At 39.4% G+C, this 26,251-nt stretch overlaps 1 long non-coding RNA gene across 2 annotated transcripts in view; it reads left to right on the top strand.

Annotated features, from left to right (window-relative positions):
• The first annotated feature begins 1,096 nt into the window (after positions 1-1,096).
• The window catches only part of LOC106043384 (uncharacterized), a 48,515-nt gene continuing 23,360 nt past the window's right edge, over positions 1,097-26,251 (top strand). For both annotated transcript variants that reach the window (XR_010834198.1, XR_010834199.1), the window contains exons 1-6: positions 1,097-2,467; positions 5,614-5,687; positions 5,793-6,716; positions 8,355-8,537; positions 16,696-16,847; positions 25,256-25,382. This is a non-coding gene — a long non-coding RNA (uncharacterized lncRNA). The remainder of the gene's footprint in view (positions 2,468-5,613; positions 5,688-5,792; positions 6,717-8,354; positions 8,538-16,695; positions 16,848-25,255; positions 25,383-26,251) is intronic.

The following is a 26,251-nucleotide window of genomic DNA, read 5'->3' as shown; positions in this document are numbered from 1 at the left end:
GCACAGCCTTATATCAGTTTGCACAAGCTTTGTCTTCATGGTAATTCACTTACAGGCCTCTCCGTTTTGCAGATAATTTTGCTCCATTGTTCAACATCCTAAACTGCTTTTTAGTAATAGTAAACTAAGTTTAGTGCAAGCAATATCTCCTGTTAAATCGTCCAGGTATACTAATGTAGATATTTTGTTCATTGTTGTGTTTTTTTTTCATGTAAGGGAATGAACATGTAGTGGTTCATCCACTAGTTGTGTAATATCTATCAACTAGTACCACTCCTACACGTACCTTCTTTATTTTTCTTCCAGATTCTGGAATAATATTACTCTGGACTAACTAATTTATGATCTAGACGGTTATCCTGCTGGTGTCTGTAATTGTACAAAATCCAGCTGACACAGGTGGAGGAGTGATGGGCCAGCAAATTGTACTGTGCAGCTGCGAGAGAGCCATGTGGGAGAGGAAGTGACAGGAGATGATCTGGTACAGGTTTTGGAATCGTGATCAAATATCTGGGAAGTGCCATTAGGTGATGATACAGGGTCAGAGAACAACGGGGTTTTAGAGAGTTATCTGCATTAGTGCTTTGGCTTGAAGATGTAACATGGTTTTGAAGCAAATCCCAGTGCATTGGATTGATTTGCAGAATAGTTTTGGCATATGTGAGCTAGGCTGTTCTTGGAGAAAACTAAACAAGAGGCTTCACAGTGGGTTTGCACCGCGTTTGCTTGAAGCCCTGATGGGGACATTGCAGACTGTACCATTGACTGGTCCTTTTTGTAAAACCAAGTGTGGGAGATGTTTCATCTCAGGACCAGACCAAATATAATCCAAAGTGAAATCCTAGAAAAACAGGTTGTGGAGGCATAAAGGCCTGAGAACAAATTGTTTTGCTCTACTGATCCATTCCTGTTGTGCTTGTATTACTTGCTAATGTGGACATAACATCTGTTGACAAACTGGCAATTCTTCAATTCTATTTTTATGTTTTATTCTGAGTATTACTCCAAACCTCTGTTTTAGTGCTTTCTGGTAGCAAAGCAACAGCTACATCTGTTTCTGCAGACCAGATTAACCACGCACTTTCTCTTTAGCAGGAAGTCTCCAGCAGAAAGATTTTTGAGTCCTCCACCCAACCATAGATCGGGAAAGGACACACCAAACCTGCCCTAAGTTCCCGGACTTAAGTGTTTGGAAATTTCACTCTTGGAAAGATTAACGGCGCAAAGACACAATGGAACCATGTCATCCTCGCGATTCCCATACGTATCACTCATTCCCGTGCTCATCATTCCGTTTTCCGTCACATTTAAGGGAACAAAAAACTGCTAGGCAGAAATCAATCTGTCTGCACAGGAGCTATTTAAAGCTGTGTTTAGAATAGCACACACTTTTTCCTGAAATGTGCTCAAAGATGATTGTTCGTATGACAGAGTGGTGTGTGTACACATGTCATTTCTGATGGAGCTTTCAGGGTTCAGAGAAAACAGGAGCTGCTCAGGAGCTAGCAATTACTAAAATGGTCACTATGCCATCATTTGAACATTTAAAACTTTGGTGTATATAACAGGAAATGCTTAAATCTGGGAAAAGCAGCAGGCAGTTAGAGCTTTTGTATCTGGGAAGGATTTCCCTATTTTATATGTGCTTGTAAGCATGGCATAAATTGTACTGAAACACGTGGGGCAGTTGTAATGATTTGCATGTCTGAGAATTTTCCCCAGTGACAAAAATAGAAGGAATTTTATTTTTAAAACTTTGGTAAAGTGGTACCTAATCTGATTGCAGGGGCAGCTTCTATTTCTACCCACCGCATTCATGTCTGTTAAACTGTAACATTCCCCAGTCAGATGTGTAACACTGCTTCTGCTTCTCAAGGCCAAATAAATCATAAAGGGAGGGCATAATAACTGGGTCTCAAGAGGATAGCTTTCTTTCTTTCTTTCAAAGAAAATGAATGATTATTTCTAATCTTAATCACAAAATTAATCTGGGTGTAGGATCTGTTTGCATCAGAACAACACTGATGTGAGCAGTTCTAACTTAAATTTTATTTCCTTCTGAGATTACTGATTGAAATACTTGAGGATATGCTATCTATTTTCATTAAAACTAGTTGTCATTTCTAGTTTTAATGAAATATAATGAAACATAACTAGTTTTAATGAAAATAGTTGCAGAAACAAGTCTGAAAACGCATGCTATTTGCCATCTGCTATCTTCTCTTCTAGTACAGCCTTGAACTCATGGCTCACAGCTATTTTCTAGTAGTGCTATACATTTATTAATATTTTACCTTTTTTCTCTGGCTACTCCAGAAGAAAAGCAAACAGGCCAAACCCTTCTGGGTGACAGACAACAGCAAGATGAAGAAAAGGGAATGTCTGAAATGAATGCCCTGGACTGGGGAAATCAACAGATTGCCCAGAATCACACCTGAGCCAAAAACACATCATGGGACAACAGAAGGTCTGAAACTCTTGTGCAGTTGAGTTTTACTCGGGAGACTTTTCTTTATTTATTTTTAGTTCAGTTCTCATACACATATTGTAAGAAACTTATGCTAATGAGGATTGCTGTGGAAAAGCAATGGCCTCCAGAACCATCTGTTTTTCTGTTTGCCATCTTTGTAGAAAGTGAAATTGAACTTATGTATTCAGAAAAAAAAGATATTTCATTACTCACTGATACAAGTACTTCTAGCCTTTAAAACCTGCTTCATTGTGGTTTTAGGTTAATTTCAACAAGAAACCAATTTACTTATTGATTAAAGACATTTATAAAGCAGGATTTCTTTGAGTTTTGCCATCTTGGACCCTAACATCTCATACAGCATGATGCTTGTAACAAGTATAGAATGGAAGTAAATTAGTAATTTGAATTTCAAGGCCATTAGTTTGTTTTCTTCCTAGGCACCTGTTGTTCCTTGGCACTGCTGGTCCCACCAAGCCAGAATACAAGTTTAAAAAGATTTGAGATTTCTTTAAAAAGAAATCTAAGAAGCCTAACCATTGTGTAACGATGTACACATGGTGATGGAAGACGTGATGCTACTGGGAAAATAATTAGTTCTTTTAGTCCTCTCATAATTAGGTTTGCAGCCTTCAGGGAAGAGCTATGGTAAGAAAATAGAGAAGTGTTTCTAGAAGAAGGAGGAAAAAAAACAACCTTGAAACTCTTTCAAAAATATGGACACAAGAAAAATAACCATTAAATTATGAGCTTAATTAATATCTAAATATAAATGCTAACCTGGCCTCTATCTACAGTCTAAAAACTCACTTTCCCATATTTTGTGTGCTGATAAGAACTGGAGGCCATTGAGGCAGCTGCTAGACAGTTTGCCGAATGGAGCTTGAAAGCTACCGGACACGCCACCCTCACTTCCATGATGTGCTTCCATGTGGAAGGAAAAAAACCTGCTCGGTAAAAATCACATCATAATGATGTCCAACTTATACACCTAAAGCTGGACACAGAAAGATGAAAAGACCCAGTAGTTCTCTTACAGGGGTTCCTGTTCACACAGATCTGTTTCAGAGGATTTGAGCAAGCCAAGGAAAGACTGATTAGCCCAGGGTGTGGTGCAGAGCACTAAGGCTTGCGTGGTTCCAGCAGACCGGGGTCAGCAGCCTTGCAAGCTTGCCAGGCAGTATTTTCCTTTCCCAAATTAGTAGTTGAGTGTGCCAGTAGAAGGTTTCCTGGTTAATTCTGAACTGTAAATTGAGGGAGAGCCAGGTGCCCTGCCTTCCTCCAGCACCAGAGAGTTATCAGTAAGCCCGTAGTACGGCGCTGCCATCAGCTCAGCAGGAGCCCCGAACCCCCGGTTGCCATACGAGGAACGTGTCAGCCGCTCTTTGTATTCCGGTATTCCAGAAGTCAAACTTCTATTGCAGCATCTGGGTTTACACAGAAAGTTTTGCCTTTCTGAAATCTAGCTGATTTAAAAACCAATAATGCTGTGGGTGGGTGTGATACCATGAAGGGTACGTGTATGCCATAGCCAAAAGTACTTTCTCACTTTGAGCCATCCTTCAAGTACAAAAAAAGAAGCAAGTTAATTCTGATACTCCTCTACTCTTGGATTGAGACACCAGCAAAGTTTCTTTTTCAGTTCTTCATATTTATAAGTCATTCAGTATTCATGTGACAGAAATTCTCAGCCCAGTCGCTGTCAGACACTCGTATTTGTTTTGTACGTGCATAAAATGATGGCTCACAGCGTTTGGGGGTATGGAATAAATGTTACGTGTTGCATTGCTGTAGTCTGCTTCTAATATTAGAACAGAATGAGCAGCTCACTTCCTGGAGGCATCGGCAAGTTTTATTTGCAAATTTTTTCAGTGGTATCAGACATGTGGAATAAATTATCATCAATTGCTTGTGATTAAATGTAAAGTACCAGGGTGATTTGCAATAGTTAATCCTTTAATTTCTGGGGTCTGTGAAGAGCAAATTAAGCTGAAGACTGATACATGACTGGTTTTCATTAAAACTAATGCTCTTATATTATAGTATTGTTTTGTTTAATTATGGAACATAATTTCAGAAATTATAAGCTATAGGAATAAGGCAGTTAGCAATGTATACTGAACTCTAACTGCTGTTATTCTGTATAAGCCACAAGTAGCAAAAATAACATTAGAAACGTAAAGACTTCTTCAGCATTTCATGATATACTCTTACTTTGTGCTAATATATTGCATGGCTATGGCCAGGATCAGAATTTCCCCCTAAATTCTGCTGAAAGGCAGTCTACTTACATACATTTTGATATCAGTAAAGTTCTATGTGGGGAGACAGTTTGCTTTCTCTTTAACTAAAATAGATGAATTTCTGGCATCTGGAAGGGTTTCCTGAGGTAAATGTGAGTTTATGTCCAAAAAAAAAAAAAAGGAAGGGGGGGGAGAATCAATCAACGACCTGAAGTTATATTTTGTTAGCATGCAGAAGGCATTACTCTCTTTTCTGGGAACCTGTTCTTCTTTAATACTTTTAAAAAGCAATGTTGCTTGCAAATAAGTCCTTCTGTAACATTAGTAACAATAATATGATTTTATCTGAAAATGGCTCACTGGAACTGTTATGGGTTATATGGCATAGAGTGAGACACAAAAGAGACCAGCACAAGCTGTACAGAGCGGCAATTATGTGCTGTGGTGTTCTTGGGCAGGCACTGGTTTATTCAGATGTCAGAACATCTATTTCATAATAATAATTATAATAATTATTATTATTATTTTAGCTGTCTTTCACTTCCAAATATCATGAAATAGCAATAATTCCTCTTTGGCCATCTCTGCATTGTAGTCGTTGCTTGTTTTGGGGGAGAGACAGGTGAACGAAGTAGGACAAGAACCAGAGAATAGCTGCTCAGTGATGTACTACTCTAAACTGTCCTTGTTTTAATAAATAGGGCTATTTTGTGCTCTCTTCTTGCTATTGAGAAGTGAAACCCTGAAGTAATCCCTCTGCAGTTTATTTAAAATAAATTCACTTCATTGTTACCGCTTACAATGCTGAAATGTGAGTTGAAGATGAACAAAAAGAGAAAGCATAGAACAGTAAATGAGCTTAGTTTCTCATTTTGTTCTTTCTCCTCCTCCTCCTTTTAGCTGTCTACCAAAGGAGCAGTCCCCTGTCGTGTTTGGGATGTAAATGCAGCCGTGTCTTGAGATTTGGACAAGAGGTGCTATCAAGATAATATTCTTCAGGGCCAGAGCAGGGAGTTCTGAATTGCTGGCAAGTTTGCTGTCCAGTCCTGTTGGCTAACCGTGTTTTTGTTTTCCCATAGTCCCTGGAGAGACTCTGTTTAATTCATTATCTATATGGCTACAAGAGTTTGGAGCTAAACCTCTAAGCATGTGGTTCTGTGAGGCACAAGGTGAGCTGATCTGGTAGTTCACTGCTGCTGGAAGGGTCTGGTCTTGTTCCTTTGCTCCCAGCTAACCGCACCCGGCACTTACCCTGCACCTTGACAGACTCCTCTGTGAGCCACTTTAACATGTTCAGCCAGCATGAAAAGGGCAGGATTTTCTTGAGTTACTAAACTGAATTGTTTCATGCAAATATTTGATTAGTGCTGTGTTTGGTGCAAGGGGCAAAGGAGGTTTGGCACAGGAGAGGATGGAAGCAGGACCTTTCTTCTTTTGCTAGTTTTGCTCAAATTCTTGTAGAACTGCGCTGTAAGATACAGCTCCTATTTGTTTGGTTTTGTTTTATTTTGGTGGTTTTGATTTGGTTTTGTTCGTTTGTTTTTATCGAGGAGGAAAATAATTCAGATAGCTGGAAAACACTGTTTGTAAAAGGAAAACAAAAGGTAGCTTTGGGTTGGTATATGTGCCTCTTGATTGTCGTGTGTATGATAAACATTCTTTTTAAATTGGTGCCAAGCTAAGCAAAGTCTTTTATTTAACTCAATGGCATATCTTTATGTGACATGATACCTTTGAATCACTGCCTTTCTTATCAGAGGATCAGAAGTCTGGCATAGAAAATGGGGAGAAAGTGTGCCCACATCCTTCTTGACAAGGGAGAAAACTAAGATTGCAAGGAATTTCTGAGCTGGGTTCTGGTTGGTCAGATTTCTCTGTATATGTCATCTTTTTCCATCTGGAAATTTGTTTGCAGGAAGAATTTGAGTCTTTTCTTTGTCTGTTCAGGATTTATGGATGTTCAGTAGATTAAGCAGAGACACTGCACAGCTTGGAGATTCCAGGTACGTTCATGTTGTGTTCACAACAAACGCACAGCACGTTTGCAGAAAGTCAGATGGGGTTTTGGGCATCATCACAGATGCCTTCTGTGGAGCTAATATGGGTTTTCTTGGTAATTCCAACGTGATCCAGAAGCACTGGGGCTAAGGATTTTATAGTAAGCATGAATCTTTCACTGTCCATGAAATCTTTCAAAATTTGACAGCCAAACCATGCTGTAGAGAATTGTGGGAGTGTGGCATGCCAGGGATAGGAGAGAGTGAAAACAAAACTGGTAGTATCAGTATGTGTAGCGAGCCTGGCCAACGCACAAAGCATAAAACATGCCATGTTTTTAAGCAGAACTCTTGAGAGGTATGTTGAAGGCTGTGAACATCAATTCAACATAAAGCAGCTTTTCCTGGAAGGTAGGGTATTTTCTGCCTTTCCACGAATTCTGTCCAGTTGGCATGTCGCTTCTTTTCAGCAGGTGCAACACGTTCTCAAGCACTGGTGTGCAGTTCAGAGCATATAAACCCTGGGGAACAGCACTGCTTAAAGATTTTGCTGCGCAGAATTTCTATTCCATGGCACTTCACACATCCTTCCACCCAGGCCCCACCCTTTCTTATTGTTGAAGGTGGTACATAATCAGTGGCAGTCTCCTTCAGTCAGACGGGTGTGCTAACAAGCTAAAGACAACAGGCAAAGGAAATATAATTTGGAGGCTTTGAGGTCCCCAGGGCTATGACTCAGGTTTGGGACAGGGTGCAAGGAACTGCTTTATTTGGTATCCATTGCCTTCTCAAGTGCGGTGTCATTGTTAAAAGTGAAAGACTGATGTGCTCAATCCTTTTCTCCTTGTTTTTAAGGGCGAGGTATGCGGATCATACTCCTGTTAAACAAACACAGTCATACAAGGTTTTCCATATTCTAGATGTAACTTGGCAAAGGCTGAGGAATTCTGAGTTAAGACTGCTGTTGCAGATGTAATTAACTCCAGTGCCATTACGTGTAATAGAGCTACAGAGTTCCATATGGGCCACTCGGTGCCTGGCCAGTTCCACGTACTGGGTTCAGAATACTAGTTCAAGCATTCTTATTTAGCAGGGGACTATATAAATACCTCAACCATGTGAACAGTTTCTAAGAATGTGGCTATTACGTGATAGCAAAGCAGAACTGGGAGCTAACTAACTAAGAGGGAGCTAACCTAATGTTGCGTAATGTGGCATGAGAAGAATAATCATAGTAAAATGATAATTATAATCCTCTGACCTAGCACTGATTTGCAGAAGTAGTCTTGCTGATGGTTCTTCTTGGCAGAGATTTCTGTGGTGCCTAAAAACTGTTCCTTCCATCAGATACCACAAGCTCTAAGTTTTAGGTTATCTAAAAGACTGCTTTACTTGATTCAGTTTCGGGTTAATTTTATAATGAAGGAGAGAAGAGCTAATTAACAAAGTAATATTCTGTGGTTTTCTAGCCCATGGCTGTTATGAGAGGTAAATCACTTACATCAGTGTGCTAATATGCATTGTAGAGCTTGTAACCCACAATGACTTCAATAAATACATTTTAGCTTGCATCCTGCACTGCAGTCAGGGCTGATTTGCTAGTATTAACACACCACATGTGTTGCTGTTATTAATTGTGAGCAGGAGCTTCTAAACAACAATAACGGACGGTGCATTCAGTGTTGTATACTGCTCCCATGCACTGCTGATCAAAATGGAATACTGGGAATGCTGCATTTCAGCTGAGCCCGACAGGAAGGATTAACTGGGACAAGCACTGAATTGCACTTGACCTTGGATGTTTCTGAAATGTACTGGTAAGAGAAGGTAAATATTGAACATGAAGGACATCCTGATTCTTTTATCTAAGCCCACTATATAGCAGGAAGGGGGGGAAGTTACTTTTACTTTTTGTGAATGCCTGAGGATCTGAGCATGCTCTGTCGAAGCAGGATACAGAGCAGACTGCAGCTCTGTTCTGTGTCTGTTAAGGAAACGAGCCCCACCTCAGCTAAAATGGGCAAAACATCCTTGGTAAACAGAGCGTTGGGCAGAGCTTACACAATTAGCAATTACTCCATAAAACCCAGGCTGGCCACTGCCCAACTTTAACTGAACTTTTATCCTCCCACAACATTTTGTTTAGAAACTATTTTTACTTTTAAACAATAATACTCACTAGCAACACCCATCCTGGAGGACATGGACTGCTCTAACAGCCATCCCGACTCCTGCTTAAATTGGGAACAGCAAATGCCCTCTCTCCTAGCAGAAATGATGAAAAGGCTATGGCTAGTACTTAATGTCCTATACATCTTCATTAATGAAAGGCAAACAAATTGCTCCTACAATGCTGTATTGTTAAACTCTGTCCTGCACAAAGGGCTCCTTACAGTTGTTGTGACAATACATTTTTCATGACGGAAAGCAAATATGTTAGAAAGCTGTCAAGCAGGGAACAGGGTGAGACTCCTGAAATCATCTCTGTGCTCAGATCGGATTCAAACTGCGTGCCAGAGACAAAAAGTGTTTTGCTGATTCCGGTTTACGTAAGCAAGATTATACCTTAGTTTCCTTTCATCACTGAATCTCATTTTGTAATTTGACTGAAAAATTCAAGCCTGTAGTGCTCTGCCACTTCCAATAATGGCTTAGAGCAGCTCATCGGGGTGGCAAGCGAGTGCTAGCAAATAAATGCTTGCTCTGTGACAGTTCTGGAGTTCAGGGTAGCTGGGAACTTGCCCAGCATTACTTGAAACAATATTAACCACTGATGGCTCCCCAGACCAAGTACCTCTTGTACCAGCATACTGAGTTCTTCGCAGTGCACAGGCTTCCCAGGACTATTAACTGGCTGGTTACACTCTAAGTCCAACTCTAGTGCATCCTGGGCCTCCTCTTTTTGAAAATAGAATCAAGAGCACCCTGCATCAATAGGAAGCGATGTAGAGAAAACACAAGGATAGAATTTACTTTTGTTTCATAATCCAATTACTTTGGATACACTGAATCAATGGGGCTATTCCAGCTCTGAGAATAGGTCCTGCTCATGTGAATACGTGCTTTGAATCCCAAGCGATGCCAATTCGTGCTGGCATGACTAAAGAGATTCCTGCTTCCAGCTCTCAGCCTTTTCTCCTGCAAGATGCTATCAGGCAGGAGGCAGGGGTGGCTCGCTAGGCGCTGTTCCTGTCTTGAGAAGCCACAGCCTATAGCAGATCAAGCTCCCATAAAGTTCAGCTTACTTTCCTGTGAGCTGCAATCGGTGAGGTCTTTGATTCAGTCCCTGATGGATTTTAACTTCAGCAGCTTAAAAGGTTGTGTTCCTACTATCACTCCTAATTGCAACAAAAACTGTCGTCAGTCTCCAGGCTAATCACACGGGGTTAACTCCTTTCTGTGAAGCTGTGAGCAATGCAGATCTATGAAAAACATTGCTTATGTCCAAGGTCAGTAAAGTCAAGTAGCCTATGTGTATTTATACACATATCCACATGCTTTTAAATACACTGCTGCCAGACGTATGAACTTCAGTGAGTGTTTGATTCCTATATGCTTCTAAAATCAAGCAAGCATCAGCAGTTTGTTCAAATCATATCCTGACAGTTTTTCACACCAAAAGGAATAGTAGCAAAGCAGCGTTGTGAGAAAAGCATGTGATTTATTGCACGCATGTTATAAAGGATGTTGCTCTGAAGAATATTTAAGTTTATGATTTAAATTAGATCATCTTTCCTCCCTCCTGCCACCAGGAATGGAATAGTAAGAAAATTCTGAATGGAGCCAGTTCTGGGTTAGTGTGAGTACCCGTCTTGATTTTTTGTGGGAAACAAAATGGTGAATTATGAGTCTGATTTAGAAAAATAATTTAAGAGCTATTTTGAGACCACAGTTTCCAAATTCTTACCCTCTGGTTGTAAAGCAGGCAAATGTCTGGATTCGCTGAATTAAAAAAAAAAAATGCCAGTAGATAACTGCTTGGAATTATTTTGACTGCAGCCAACAAATATATCCCATCACTATGGCTGCAAAAACAAACAACCACCAAAGACCTATCTCTGACACAGAGAAAATAATTAAGGGAATTGGAACAATTTGCAGTCTGTATTAAATTCTTCATGTTCCCTCACACAAATCAGTAAAGTGGGGTAAACTCTGACCTCGATGTAGATATACTGCTTGAGTTCTTGCCACTCTCACAGTAGCAAGTAGGGCAAACATTACCTAAAAATAGAAAGAGGCTTGAGATGTATCTTCCTACTCAGAACCTTTCCATCCCATATTTTTGATTATGGCTGGGAGCAGGTTAGAATCACTTCTCTGGATTTGAATTCGAGAATATAGTTTTGCTTTTAAGTTGAGTCTGAATTGAATTTATTTATTTTAACCCTCTGGTATGTTTGTAGTCACAGGCAACAGAACTTCCCCAAAGTGCCTTGCTCTTAAGAGTTCTGCCAGTTTAAGTTTAATGGGAACAGCCCATTGTTAACCAAGTAATCCGGTACTGTACTGCTAGCATCAATGATGTTATTTCCTATAAAATTCATTTATATATTTTAATTCCAAATATTTGTAATTAAAAACAACAGCAGCAAAGGAAAGAAAAGAAATAGTTATATATCCAGGACTAGATGTCCATAAAAGGAATATAAAAATCATCATACATTTCAATAAGTGAGGGGCACAGCTCACATTCGAATGGCTGCTGTCCCTCCTTGGTTCACCTGCTTATGCAGCAGCTGCTGAAACATCAGCACTTAGAGCCAGACTGAACATGAAATTGGTGCTATTTTACCTGGGCATAGTTCTTTGTAAATAGCCATTTAGCATCTTTTCTTCCAGGACCTGAGCTCCTCCTATTTAGCAAGGGAAACTTGGAGAGAGGGGAGCCCAGAGGAAGAAACAGCTATCCTAAATAAGCCAGCAGCTTTCATGAATCCATGCTCCAAAATGAATATTGTAAAAAAAAAAAAAAAAAAATCTAACCTAAAAAAGCCCTAGCTCTTTGGATAAGAACCTCAATTCCCCAGTCTCTTACCTATATTTTTATATCTTTCTGCTCAGGACAGAGCTCAGGGAATCCTTGTTCACTTTGCCATGAGCTATTCTATGAAGACAAGCTATACAAGCAATAGTAATGTTCTTCCTCTTCATCCTCTTCCTCTGGAAAGATCCAGAGCCTCTCAATAGTCCTGAAATACAGTATACATCTATGGGACATGAATCCCATTCTCTGATAAGAAGACGTAATCATGAAATAATATATACAAAACTTCAAAATAACGTATAAATTTTTCCTTCAGAAAAGTGTGCGAATTCCTTCCGCGCACCCCATCATTTATATAGAGAAGCAGTTTCAGGAAGGCTGAAAGACACGTGAATCCGTATCATTAGGAGAACTGGCTGTAATAAATTTGTGATAATATGCTTATTATTCCAGGCTATATCCCACCCAAAGAAAAACACTCTGTTACAGAGTTTACACCTTACCCAAATGAAATGTGCATGCTTACAAAGGTACTGTAAAATTAAGTAATACACCAATGCATTTCCAAAATCTTCTTGGCATCAGCTTTTGTAAAGTTGGAGTTTCATATTTACGTTGCAGTTTATGGATAGCCATAAACTTTACAGAAAACATTTCCTAGCTGGGAAAGGACTGAGGATCTAATTCTACTTTACCTCTTCTAATTTATTTTGCACTGTAAATGATGATGAAATGTTGTGAAATTAAAAACTTTCAGTTTCTATACTTTGCCTATACGTTCTAGAAAAGTAAATCATATAAATGCATTTCCTCCGAGCCAGCAGCAAGAGTGACATCATATAAAGGGAATGTACACAATGCTTGAAAGTGTCCTGCTGGTTTGTGTTAGCTTCCCTGGTCAGACACATCCTGTGTAGCACTAGTTAAGCTTTACCGGTTTGAAAATAGACAGATAGTCTGTCTGAGCAAAGAGCAAACCAAGAGCTCACTGTGGAGGAAAACTTCTCTGCAGCCAGCAAACAGAGCAAAACTGTCAGGACCATTTAAAGGTGGGTGCTCAGGCACAAATGGGTCACTGCTCTTCCGGGAGAAATGTAACGCCGCCTCCTCGAAAAGGCCACACTAGGGAACAGAATGAGAGAGAGGAGAGGTGAAAATTACTATAAAGAGTCTTTTAAAACGATCCCCTTCAGCCAGACAAAACTTGACATACTTCCCAAACCAGATGGGTAAACTGACCTGGGAACTAAGGAGAAAGCAGGTTCTTGGGCAAGGAAGGGAAAATAAATGCTGTTATGTGTTTAGAGCAGATGGTGTGCCGTGCTCAGCCAGGCTGGATAATGGAGGCTTCTCACAAGGTTTGTTTCTTGGGGACTTTGCTGGGGCTTCTATGCAGCTTCTGTTTCACTACTGCGAGCAACAAAGACGCATATTTCTTCTTCTTAGCTGGAAATAGTTCGTTTGTGAGGATGGATTTAAAAACCTCTCTGAGGAGGGAGCGTGGGGTGGCATTTCTTCCCTTGATACAAATTCAGCTCCTGAGGTGGTTAGTAACAGCTGCACGTGTAACTGTGGAGCTGCCATAGATGAAATGAAAATAAGCTTCAGTATTTTTTCCTTTTCTCTTCATTCTTCCTTCCTGAAGGCCAGCAGTTATACAATCCCTTCTGAAACGTGTGTGCTACAATAATGGCTAACCTAGTTTTATTTTCATTTTGCAAGATATTGGGTGACTTAAGGCTGGACACAGCCAAAAGAAGTTTCTATCATGTCCCTTATAGTATCCCTTCTTGAATCCCGTAGAAGATTTACTTTTTGAAAACATAATCTTATCCTAAATGTATAATTATTTTGACAAAATTTTGAGCGACACGGTGTTTGTGTGTCAATGGGTGATAAAGGCAACAGCATTTTTATGGCAACTTATTTAGCGTGCATTCCTTATCTCTACAGTAGCCACTTAAAACTGTGCTGATGTCCAGCTGTTGGTGATAATACAATTAGTGCTGTCATTGTAGTTGATAAATGGATGCTTTGAAAATTGAGGTCTTAAGGAAGATTGGTGAACAGAAGAGAAAAAACAACAGCAACAACTTGTATTTGGACTGTGTGTTTACTGAAAGGCCTCAAGCCTCTAGTAGGAGGTATATTGGGCAGATGGGTTGGCAGAGCCACACAGACAGCTGGTTCTGCCTGGCATACAGGTGTTTAACTTGGCTGCTTACAGATTAGCTACTAGATGCCAGAATTTTTGAGGGAATCACCTTGTTTGAGAAAAAGTGGCTCTTGTCCATTCCTTATAGCAAGTTCAGTGAGTGAGCCAGAGTGGCTATTTTCACTTCCTCCCTACTCATCTCTGACATGGTCCAAAAACCCCACTCACCTTCTGCCAGAGTCAGGTTTAGGTGGGAGAGAAAACAGTCTTTGCAGTTATGGCAGTGTGGATTTTGCCTTTTCTTGTGGTAGAACCAGAAGACGTAGCAAGAACAGACATTGGTGTTCAGTATTCTCTTTTCAGATTACAAGCTATTGTTAATGTTTTGTCATTGTTCAGAACATTTTATCTCGTTTTCAATAGATTGACAAACATTAGCCAAGCTCTGTGTGCCTTTACTTGCAAGAATGTTTTTCAGTAGTTCCAAGATGAGCTAGTCCTTGAACGTAAGTATGCTGGGATTCAGTCTGAGAAATTTTTGAGCTTTGTCCAAAAGTTAGAGTGCAGAAATAGCTGTCTAATACCAGCAAAGCCAGTCTGCCGTCTTCCAAGTTGTAGTGAGCCATAAAATAAATGTACTTGATGCACTGCTGATGGATGTCATCTGAGAGTCTCCAATAATGGTGTCAGATACACATGACACTGAAATGCTCTCTCCTAGAACACTGTTTGTCAAATTCAAACCTGGTATAAATACGTTAAGAAAATTTGCCCAGAGCATAATATTGTCGCTGGTGTACTTTTCTTCTTATGATAAGTGTGTTTGCAGATACGATGATCTAAGATGGCTATGGAAGCCAAAATTTTCCTGCTGAATTTTTGCCTGGTATTCCAACCTGCCTGCCTTGTCCACCTGATTCCTTTTGCAACATCTGTCTTTCCTGTATGGAAGCAGTTCTGTGAGAGACTGAGCAACCTCACTTTTAAATTCAGATATAAATTTCTGACTGTTGTAGGAAAACAATAGTCAAATGTTAATCTAACTTTTTTATCTTTAATCAATAAAAATAAGAATATATGTAGAATGTAATATTTTGTTCTTACTCCACAACAAAAGCTGGTTTTCATAACTTTAATTAATAAGCACTCAAAATGATATTAAAATGCTCTTCCTAATATTGTGCTTTATGAATGCAAGATGTGTAGTCAACTTCCTGAACATTGCATTTGAAATGTAATTCCTATCATCAGGATTCACTTGGTCTGCAGAGTTTGTTGCAGGCACCTGTATTTTGTGTTGAAGAAACCCATGTGAAGACTCTGGGCTTGTCAACTTCTTTTAGCGATGATTTCTGTTAGCATGGGATTGTAACAGCAGTTATATTTGGTTAACAGGTAGCCCCTAATATACATATATATGGGTTTGTGTGCATGTGAATAACATAAAATGGGTATTCTGTATATACATAGAAAGCTAATTCTGCAGCAAAGTTGCTAGACATTGCAATTTACAGTAAAGCTACAGGACCGCAGTGACAGCCACTCTCTGTTTCCATCTGTATGCCTGTTGTATTTTTTTAAGGATTTTTTTATTTTGTTTTATAAGGAGGAGGTGTCAGATAACTGTAGAAAAAATGAATGTGTTTATATTTGGGATGAGCAATCCTGTTATTTCCAAGTCCGCCTTAATGCTACATGTTTTCATTACGTTCCAGAGAGATGGCAAAAAAGGGAAAGTAAAAAAAAAAAAAATTTCAATGAAAATTCAGGCAGAGCCAAGTAAGAGTGGAAGAGTGGAATAAAAAGCGAATCAAGAGAAGCCTGTGTGTAAAGAAGCAAAGTGGGAAAATGAAAATTTTAATGCAAATAAGTGTCTGTGCCAGTCTAGTATTTAGAGACTGCTCTGTTTCAATGGAAGTTCAGTTAGTAGAAACCCAGCGTTATTAAAACTAAGAAAAGGGAGTCATTCTTTGAAAGGAGTATGAATTTAACTGATGGAAGAAACAGGTCCGCGAACTGTAGCAAGTTTTATGAACACTAAATATAGTTTGAGAGGTTTGAATTGCTCTTTTAACTCTTATGTATCTTGGTTTCTACTGTACACTTGTAAATCATGACAGTTCTCCAGACAAAATGTGTAATTTAGTGGATTCGTCCTAAAACTGCAATGCTGATTTTTTTTTTTCTTTTAAAGTGTTCTGAACATTCGTAATCCTTTCTGTGTGGTATGATTGACTATAGCCGTAGCACTTAATGATGTGTCTCAAGAAACCTTGTGGCATCCCTTGACCTACTGTTATACAACCGGCCAGTAGCATTAACATATTCAGCAATGACACAGCTGAGGCATTTCAGCATCTGCCCTTATAACAGACGTGTAGCTGTAAATGAAAGACAGTATTTTGGTTGTGGTTTAGACATCCATAGTGCTTTGTCTGAGTTAATCAATGTGCTTGTATGACATGATTAGTTACAGTTATGTCGTAACTCTTTTTTTCTAGGTGTGGTAGGCGTGAAGCAATTAGGTAATAGCCTATGAATCCAGAGCAGTCATTAGAATACCATATGGAACTTGGACAGAGTGACAGTGGTATTACACAAATGTATTGGGTATTCTTGTATGGATGTATTGATTTTTGTTTAGAAATGAAATTGGAAAAACAGTACGGTGGGTCTGGACAAATGATCCCCCAGCGGAGCCGTGCCATTATAGCACAGTGGCTTTCCTCCAGCCTGAAGCTGTGCAGGTGCCAGGACTCAGCAAACCAGGGGCTCAAAAGAATCAAAGGGTAATTGTCATTTGAAAGGCAAATCATAAAATGACCGGCACCTTCTTTTCGTAGGTGGCCCTGGAGACTTATCGCAGGCAAGCCCCTCAGAAGAGCAGCGTGCTGGAAAATTACACCTCCAGAGCGGGTTTGGAGGCTGGCTTCTCACCGCAGCCCTGCACCTTGCAAGCGTCTGCCACAGTTGGAGCTTGCACGCTCAGCCTGAGGTAAATCATAAAAGTTTGCTCCTGAACAGTCATTTCGTTGAGTGCCTCTAAATCTGTTTTTGCAGTCACGTCAGTTCACAAGTTGACAGTCAGCTTAACTTAAAACAGAGTACAAGCTTCACTGTCCTCAGTGCTGTGAGGCTACTCTGGAAGACGTGGTGTCTGCTCCAGCTTTCCCTCCCTGGGGTACTGCAGCTCCCCATAGACCCCTAACTGGTGGCTGAATGCCACAAGTTACACTTCTGAATGTGTCATTACTGCTGTTTTACTGTAGTGACTGATTTATTATGCAAGTCTGCGGTTGTACTGTAATCAAAAATCCATGTGGCTTTGGGGAGACATGAGAGGGTAACCAACATTAGTCTAGGGTGGATTTGAACTCTGTAGGTGTCGAGTTGTCACCAAAAATATTTACCTTCCCTTTAATATGCTACACAGTAGATTACCTTCTTATTCTAAACAAACAAACAAAATATAATGAATTAAAAGACCTTGTGATATATTAAAGAAATTCAAAAGACTTAAAAGAGGGGAACAAAGGGGCAGTCATATAGAACGTGATATCTGAAACAAGAGCCAAGTTTAAAAAATGATTAGCTGTTTACTGGCCAAAGAAAACAAATCTCTGTTAGGCTTAACCTGCCTATTCCTCTCCTAAGTCTCAAATACCAACACATGGGAGTCCTATGGTGGAAATTTAGGTTTAATTCTGTTTTGTTTTACTTGGCGATTGTATTCCTCCAACCTTATTGTTTTTCAGCATTCAGTATGTTTAATTCTGCATCTCAATATAAGGTATATTATAAGAGCACAGTCAATAGGTCCTGCAAAATAATATAAACATCACTTCTCCTTATGACATGTAGCATAATTCCCAGGGACTGGCCTAGAGGAAAAGCTTCCCTTACGACATATTTTACCCATGAAGAACCCATTTCATGTCTCCACAAGATAGATGAAAAATGTACTAAATATCAGTCATAGCTGACCGCTACAACCATAATCTTCATTCTTGATTTGGAATCCATTGATAAATGAACTTGTGCCAATGCAGCATTTTTGTGTTTGTGCTTTTGGGGAGTAAAGTGATGCGTGGTTTAGTTTTCTCTAGAAAATAAGAACAGCCTCACAACCCGTGGGTTTATCTGGTCCAACAGCCTGTCTCCAAAACTGGAGCAGTGCAGACAAATCTGTCATGATCCCTGCAAGTGCAAAACAGCAATATCAAAAGCTGGCATAAAATCATTTTGCCATCCTATGTTCTGGGCCAATGTTAGACACACGTGGTACTGAGGAACAAAGATTGACTTTACCAACAGAGAAGGGATGCTGACAGAAGATGAAGAGGAACATATTTTCACTAGTAGGCAGAACTCCCGTTAGTACAGGATTCCTAGTTTGTGCCTCATTGAGTAGAAGGATGTCAAGGATGGCAGAAACAACAGATCATGGCCAGTGGAGTAGATGATAAATTGCATGAAGAGTTGAAGCAGCTGGAGAAAATCCAGGCGTGCTGAGAATATAACTACTTCAGGAGCTATATGCCTGAATGTCAATGTATCTAGTGTCGGCAGCAGAGACCTGTTGGAAAAAACAGAAGTGTCAGGGAAGAGTAAGAACAGAGCAAGCAAATATGGTATTTCTGTCATGTACTCTCCTGTGTTCCAACTGTATTTCGTTAAGGGAATTTCCTGAACTTGTGATTTCTCTGTATAGGAACCTCTGAGGATTTCTTTTCCAGGTATTTGTTCAGACTCATAAAAATTGCATACATTTCTTGCATCTCTGGTATCCATTTTTGAATTACACTATTACCTCTTACATGAAGAAAATCTACGCTTTTGCTTTGAACCCGGCTTTCATGTGTTTGTGCTTGGTTTTTATGTTGAAAGAAACAGCAGTCATTCTTTATCTAACCCCTTTATGCCATTAATGATTTTGCAGCCTTCCCCTCTTTATTCTATGTGAAGATTCCCAGCCTACCTACTAATTTTTTTGTTTGAAAGCTCTTCTGAACCTTTATTCATCCTTGTTACTTTTCTCAGAACATTGACCTTTTCTAACATACTTTCTCAAGCTGAGGGCACCAGAACTGCACACAGCATTTAGGGTGTGGGTGAGCCATGGATTTATATGGTGGCAAGAAGATACTGCCTGTTTTGTTTTCTGTTCACTCCTGATTACTCTTTCTTAGGCTTTTCTATGTGACTTTATTCTAAGAGATGTGTTGTGAGTTTTCCGAAAAATAAAGTAGGAAAACTGGTGAATATTTTGGCCCTACTGTGAAAAGGTCAGATTTTAAAAAGACTTAGGTATCCTTATTCCATGTATTCTTCAGAAACTGCATAGCTTTCCTTCTGGAGTATGTAATTTCCTTAGAATCACAGGTCCAATTTTTGAGCAGGCATCTTGAGTTGAATGTGTTTCCAAGGCCTTTATAAATCTCTTAATAAAATACTGTTACCTCTCAGATGAATTCTTCCTTAAAGAAATGCCATACACATTTTAAACTTCTAGCATTACATAAAAAATTAATGTGGACTGTACATTATGCTTGGGATATTTGTGTACTTAATATTGGCTAATGTGTGGCTTATGTAGCTGTCCTTTGGCTCCCTGATGTAATAGGAAAAACAAATCTTTCAATGTGTGCATTAAATTCCACGGGATGTTTACGAATAGGAAAAAATAAATTATTCTAATCAATTCTATAGGTTTTCTTTCATAATCTCTTTGCTGCTGTGCCCTCTTGTTGAAATTATGTCTATTTCCACTTCCTGTGTAGTCTTATATTCTTTTTTTCTTGTGCCTGTTTCTCTCATAAAAAACTCATATTTATCACATTGCTTGCTTAAATTATATTGTCTTCGCTGCAGTCATTTTTAGGGCATAAACATTCAAGTTAGGTTTACCTAGATAGCTTATTTAATAGTAATAGTTTAAAGAAACAATAAGGAGTTTGGCAGGCTAATTTACTCAATTTCCACAGCAAATCACAGCTTTGACTAGACCTTGACAAACCTCGAACCAGACAATTTAGAACTGGTTTGGGGTACATCTACATTATTCTATGAAAGCTGCTATGAACGTATACTTGGATGGATTTTGTGTAGCTCTTTGAATGCCGGGCCTCTGTTTTACAGTCTTTGCATTTCTTCTGTTGTGAAAACAGAAGAAAATGAGCTAGTATATACCTTGCTCCTTCACATGCCAAGCATCTCAAATAATTTCTGTATTGTAATGACTCATTCAGTCAGAGAAACTTAATGTCCTTTACTCACACAAATGTTTTAACCATCATAATACTTTTGTGAACAAGTCGTGTTATTAACCCCCTCCCCACCTTTTTTTTTCCAGCGGAAAAGCACAGATAAAAGAGATTAGAAACCCCATTTTCAAAAACGGTCTATTTAAAAAAATGTAAAAAAATAGGAACAACATTTTGGATTTGGATGTTAGTCATTCTGCCAGTGTCACTTAGGAAATTTAGCAGTTTTGGCAACACATCTTTTGAATCTTGCTTTTCAGTTTTATTTGCACATTAAAAGTATTTGCTTCAAAATGAAAATAAAAGTACATTTTACTTCTCTAAGAGTCAGTTCTACCAAGAATAAATACTACAATACTGAATTCAGCATGGTTGTAAAGCTGTGCTCCAGCAGTTTATTTAATAGTGATGTTATTTATAGAAAGCTCCTTCACGTGATGTTGTTGCCAGTAACACAGATGTCTCTTGAATGCACTCTGTTTTAAATAAAGGTGAAAGGCTAAGGAAAATAGAAAAAGAACCCACCTTTAATATTTGAATTCAACAATAACAAGCAGGGTGTGGCCACTCTGAAAGCGTGGCTTGTCGAATGCTTGGGAGAAGGGAAGGGTGGGAAAGCTCTCTGCTTACCAGTTCCACAGTCTTGTTAGCAAAAACACATCTGACACCAGTGATTGTGGCCTGAGAGATACAGGGAGAACGGGTGGTGCTTGCAGTCATTACAATAAATAGAGTGTGTCACCTAGTACTTGGCATGTGGCCATGCAATGAGCATTTTTAGGGGTGTTAATGTACTTAATGTTTGAGAAGTTGTGAATGAAAACTTGAGAATTGTTGCCTGCCTATTTTAAAGGAAAAAAAAAATTTAGTTACCTTCTTTGGACTGCTTTTCTTTTCCCCCAAAGAGACTGTAAGGCTCTTCACATAAAGCTTATCCTGAAAATTTCTTCATGCTTAATTCACTGTAATTAAACTGGATGCTGTGATATTTTCAGCATTTTAGATGAGACTTACAAGCTGCTATTTACAAAAAAAAAAAAAGAAAAAAAAAAAGCCTTTTCCCATTTGACAGTGGTTTGGTAGTGAATGAAATTCACAGGAATGTGGGTAGATCAGAGACAGAAAAAAGTACATTTTACACATGGATAGTCGTCCTTGCAATACCAGGAAATTTTCATTATTTTTTGTTTATTTGATTGAATGAAAAGTGATGACCTAAAGTTTCCGTGAACCAAAATTTTAAGGCTTAAGTAATATATATTTACCTGAAATCAACATAGTGGAAGCTAGAGGCATCCTAAGCCTGGAAAAAAATCACGTATAGGTCCACCCAGAATAGACTTCCAGTAACCCACAATCACCCAGAACTCGCTCTCCAACATATGAGGTCACCTGGAACAGGCACTTAGTTTTTTGAATTCTCCTTTTATTGGGGTTATTCATTTAGTTCTGATTCAAGAGGAGTTAGAGCCTAAGAAAAAGTTTTAGTGTTGTATAAAACCACAACCAATGTGCTTTGCTATTCCAAAAGACTCTACCAAATAACTTCCACTCCATCTTATCCGTGAAGAATTTTATTCTGAGAAAAGGGAGTATTTTTCTGAGTGTGTAGCATGGTTGAGTGTCTGCCATAAAACAGACTGTTCACCTCTCCAAAAATGATACAAGCAGGTTGTAGTGAGCCTAGTATCTAGACAGATTTTGTCTGGGCTCATTCAGCACATGGAAAAAATATTTCATCTCATTTCTGCACAAACTGACACCACAAAGCCATTCCCATTTATTTTCCTGACACATTGTTGTGTTGTTCAATACTGTATGTAATTTCCCCTGACTTTGGAACAAAGTGGTAGGATTGAATGAAACTCTGACATTTCTGTAGTTACAAGGAAAAATGAGATCATAAAATACAAAGTTAACTACCAAATAATGATTGGGGTCTCTGTACAGCAACATCAAGTATATCTGAAGTAAAAAGCTTTAAGTTTTGCTAGCCAGATACTATGCAGATATTTCTGTTGCTTTCTATAACCTTGTACAGGCACTACCAAAAAAAAAAAAAATCACCAACAACAAATTCGCACCTAGTCCTGGGCTGTCAACTTCAGAAAATTACCAGTGCTGCAAATGGCACAAATAAGACTACTTCCCCGTCTGTGTCCTCTTCTAATCACAGTAGAAAAATATCAAACTCCTTTGTAGACAAAAGCAGCACTAAGAAACTTGCAAGGAAACTAAGCATTACAATTTCTTGTTCCTGCAGAACCCAATAGTGGAAAAGTAAATCTGCAACAAGCTTAGAGAAGCTTGTAGCAGTTCAGGGCTGAATGTTAAGTGCAGAGGTGAAAGACCTGTGGAGCAACTGGTGTCTTAGGAGCCAGGCTTTACTTGAACAAGAACAAACCTGGTTTGGAGTTCCGTATTAGTTGAGCTATGAAGGTAAAAGAAAAAGTTGCATTTCAAAAATGTTTAAAAGGTACAAAAATCTTGACTCGCAACTATTTGTTGTCTCTTCAGTCCATCACAGTTGGGAATCAAGCAATTTTTTACACTGATCCCACAAATTATGTTTGCTTATCAGTTTGTTCAAATTGCTGCATAAGCAACAGCTGAGGAAAGAAGTAGAGACACATCTGAACAAAAATATAAATCAATGATGGGAAAATTCAGGAAATGCAGTGATGTAAAGGTAAAATGAGGTAACATGAAAGCAGAAAAAACTGCAAACAGAAGCAAGTCCGTCATTTATGTGGGACCACCTGGGATCCCCCTTCAAATGGAGTCTACTTTGAAGGTGTTAGCAGAATCGTTATTTGTTATTTATCTGAAGACTATAGCTCTTATTCTTATTAAGGACTAACTGCAAAGACTTCACAGTTCCCCTTGAATTTACAACTAGCAGATCAAAGGTAGCTCATCCGAACTGGGACAGCCGCTTGTGTGCAACTGAGTCAGACGAGTGGCATGGAATAACAGCCTTTCTCTTATGCCTTTTATTATCTTTTGTCCATCAAGACTTCTGCAGATGCTCAGGCATCGGGGCCTTAAAATTAACTTCTATGAATGAGTGCTTTAGTAAAATGTGATCACTTGAATAGTCCTAGAAAGTTAATGCAAAAGCAAGAGGAGATAGATAATCTGTGGTAACTGAAATCTAAACTGTCAGTAACTGACCATGAGTTACTTGTAAGTCACAGTACATTGGGGTGCAACCCATGGACCTTGGGAGATCTGAGTTTAGTTTCCTGCTCTGACACAGACTTCACTCTCTGAAGCTGGGTAAATCCTCTAATCTCTTTCGCCCGTCTCTGCCCTTTTGCTGCTGTTGTCTCTTCCGACTAGAGTCTACTAAAAGGTGACAGTCTGTCACTACAGCACCTAAGCTCCATGCAGCCTGATTAGAGATGGGCCCCCTTGCACACTGTCATTTGAAAAATGCCATAACACTGCTCATAAATAATAATGTTTTACAATAGCCCTTTTCTTCAGCTCCTGAGAAAAGGACACAACGCACTGAGTTAAAGAAACAACTCTCACCTGGTAATGTTAAGGATGCTCTGAACTGCTCTGAACACCACAGAAGTCAGAAGTTGTAAAATCCCAGCAAGTTGGTGTGATTTTAACACATGTTTAGGCCTGAGCTTGAAAATATTTCTTCTAGAGAGAGTTCCTTTGAAAAATTAAGGTGTGAAATTTACTTCTCAAAATGATTGTGGGTCTTTCAGGGTTTCAGGTTTTATTCCCGTATTTATTGGTGCCTTTCGGCTTGCTAATGTCTTTTTTGCTTGAAATAGCAACTTAAAAATGGGAGGAAAAAAATCTGCTATTGCAAGTATATTAATGCAAGGCGATTCATTGCATGTGCACTGCAAAATGACAGCAGTGACTCCGTGACCTGTCCACACTCGGGGAGCCTTTTCTGTCAAATACTTACGGTATGACTGGATACATGCTCAAACTAAGATCTTTGTTTAGTAAATACTGAATATTCCCCTAGTCCTTTATATCCTGTCGTCATTTCCTTTGTACAGCTTGCAGCTGTAGTTTCAAGCCAATGTGCAGAGTTAGCTGGGTAGGCAGAGTTTCATAGTGTGTTTAACCGTGTAACTGAGATCTTTTCGCATGGTTTTTCCTCTCAAAGTTCTTGCAGCTCTGTAGCCTATACCAACATCATCTCTGGGAAAGCTGTAATCAGTGGATTTGTTCATTATCTATTTCAGAAGTATGAATATACTGTAATATATATATACATACATATATGCATAAAAGTAGGGAACTTGGTTGTCATGTAGTCATAGTTTGTGGTTTTGGAAAGCCACAGGCTCCAGGGTGGAGATAGCCATTGTATTACATTAGCTATTTTCTCACAGTCTAAGCAGCAGCAGCTCAAAACACTGTGGTCCAGACAGCAAAATACCCAACAAAGAAGCAGTTCCCTCTTGTAGGCCCACGTGTCTCACCGGGCCTCTGAAAAGGGGTGGTGGAAAGGGGATGCTGGCAAGCTCACGAGTGCCCCGTGCATAGGGCAGAAATGGGAATGGGGAAAGGGAGAAACTGTGCGGTGGTGAAGCCGTGTGATAGGGAACGTGAGCTGGGTGAGACAAGTAGGGTAGGAGGACAGCTTACCTTGGGTCTTCACAGGACTTGCTCCACCGTAATGCCTGTGTGTGTTGGCTTTCAGTGGCAAGGGGCAAACGAGCAATATTGCAGAGAGCTTCTGGCAGTTTTGAGTCATGGGCAGAGCACACGGGTTTGGGATTGAATTTTTCCTTTTTTTTTTCCCTCCAATTAATATGGAAATGGAAATAATCACTGTGAATATTTTCCTTTTATATTGTCCTCTTCCTGTATGATTCTGCTGTCTGTGTTGACTATGCAAGTGATTAACACCAAGCTAGAGTTAATTAATTGTATAATAAACATCGGTGTCAGGGCTGCTGCCCCTCTCAGTTCTCACTCTGCGTAAGCTCCGTTGATGGGCTTTGGTTGTGTAGGAAGGGAGTTTGGGTATGTTCATTAGGAGACGTATTGAAACAGTGAGCCCCATTCAGGTATGGGCAACTCTTCCATGGGAATGTGATTACGCTCTGTAACGTAGGGGCTGAAGACAAGTCATTATTTTCCCTTTTCTGCCTTGCAGGATGTATATGTGCTTCAAAGCCACAACATGAAACCTGCAAATTTTGGAAGCACTCAAACTCAGCACCTCCTGGGAGTTATTCTATGAAGGATGCCAGAAAGGCCACAGAAAAATAAACTTACTTGAGGTAGGATTCATGCTCAGTTCTCTGAAATAATGACTCTCAGCTTAAGCACAGTAATCCTGGACAGGTAATGATCAGTAAGCAGCATCCCATTTTCCACGCTTACCACCTGGAATGATGCATTGGTGGCCTTGTTCATGTCTTGTGTCAGATATTTGCTCAGGCCATGGCCTGTGGTTGATGCCTCCTGCCCTGCACTAGCAGAGAAAGCGGTTGAGACCCAGTACTTTTGCTAACAGGGTGTGTCAGCCTCCCAGAGACGGTTTTTCCAGCGTTAAGACAATGGAATAGCGCAAGCTTTCAGGAACATGGAAGCCAGAGCCTCTCTCTGAAATAGAAATTATTCTTTTGACAAGGTAGCAGAAGAAAGCTGATAAATCATGTTATCACACTGAAGGAAGCAATAAATTTGCAGTGTCCAGAATATCAAACCAATGATTAGCTCATTCAATTTCAAATTAACCTCATTAAATTTTGTAAATGTAAAACCTCTTTTGAAAAATTACTTCAAAACTGAACCTTACTCTAGAGAAATGGCTGGAATTCGACCTCTTTCTAATAGCTTTAATTTTTTCCCTTTTACTCTAACATATTATGATGGCGCCAATAAATACAATAAGCTGTGTCTTCTGCCAAAATACTTCATAAAGGGTTATCTGTCTTCCACGGGAATGGGGAGGGGAGACCTGCTAGTTTACAAATTAAGTGAATTAAAAAAATGAGATTATATAGAACATGTATTTCAGGATTAGACAATCTCAGAGGCCATGTTCAGAATTAAAAATGTTTTTTATTGGACTTTCATGCAAAACGGTTCTTGCCAATTCATTTACACCACTAATTATCTTGCAGAAATAAAAGTGCTTCATGAA

Source organism: Anser cygnoides, chromosome 11 (assembly GCF_040182565.1).
Source record: "Anser cygnoides isolate HZ-2024a breed goose chromosome 11, Taihu_goose_T2T_genome, whole genome shotgun sequence".
In the NCBI taxonomy this organism is placed as follows: domain Eukaryota; kingdom Metazoa; phylum Chordata; class Aves; order Anseriformes; family Anatidae; genus Anser; species Anser cygnoides.
The sequence above is the reverse complement of the archived record's forward strand: the minus strand, read 5'-3'. Positions and strand labels throughout refer to the sequence as shown.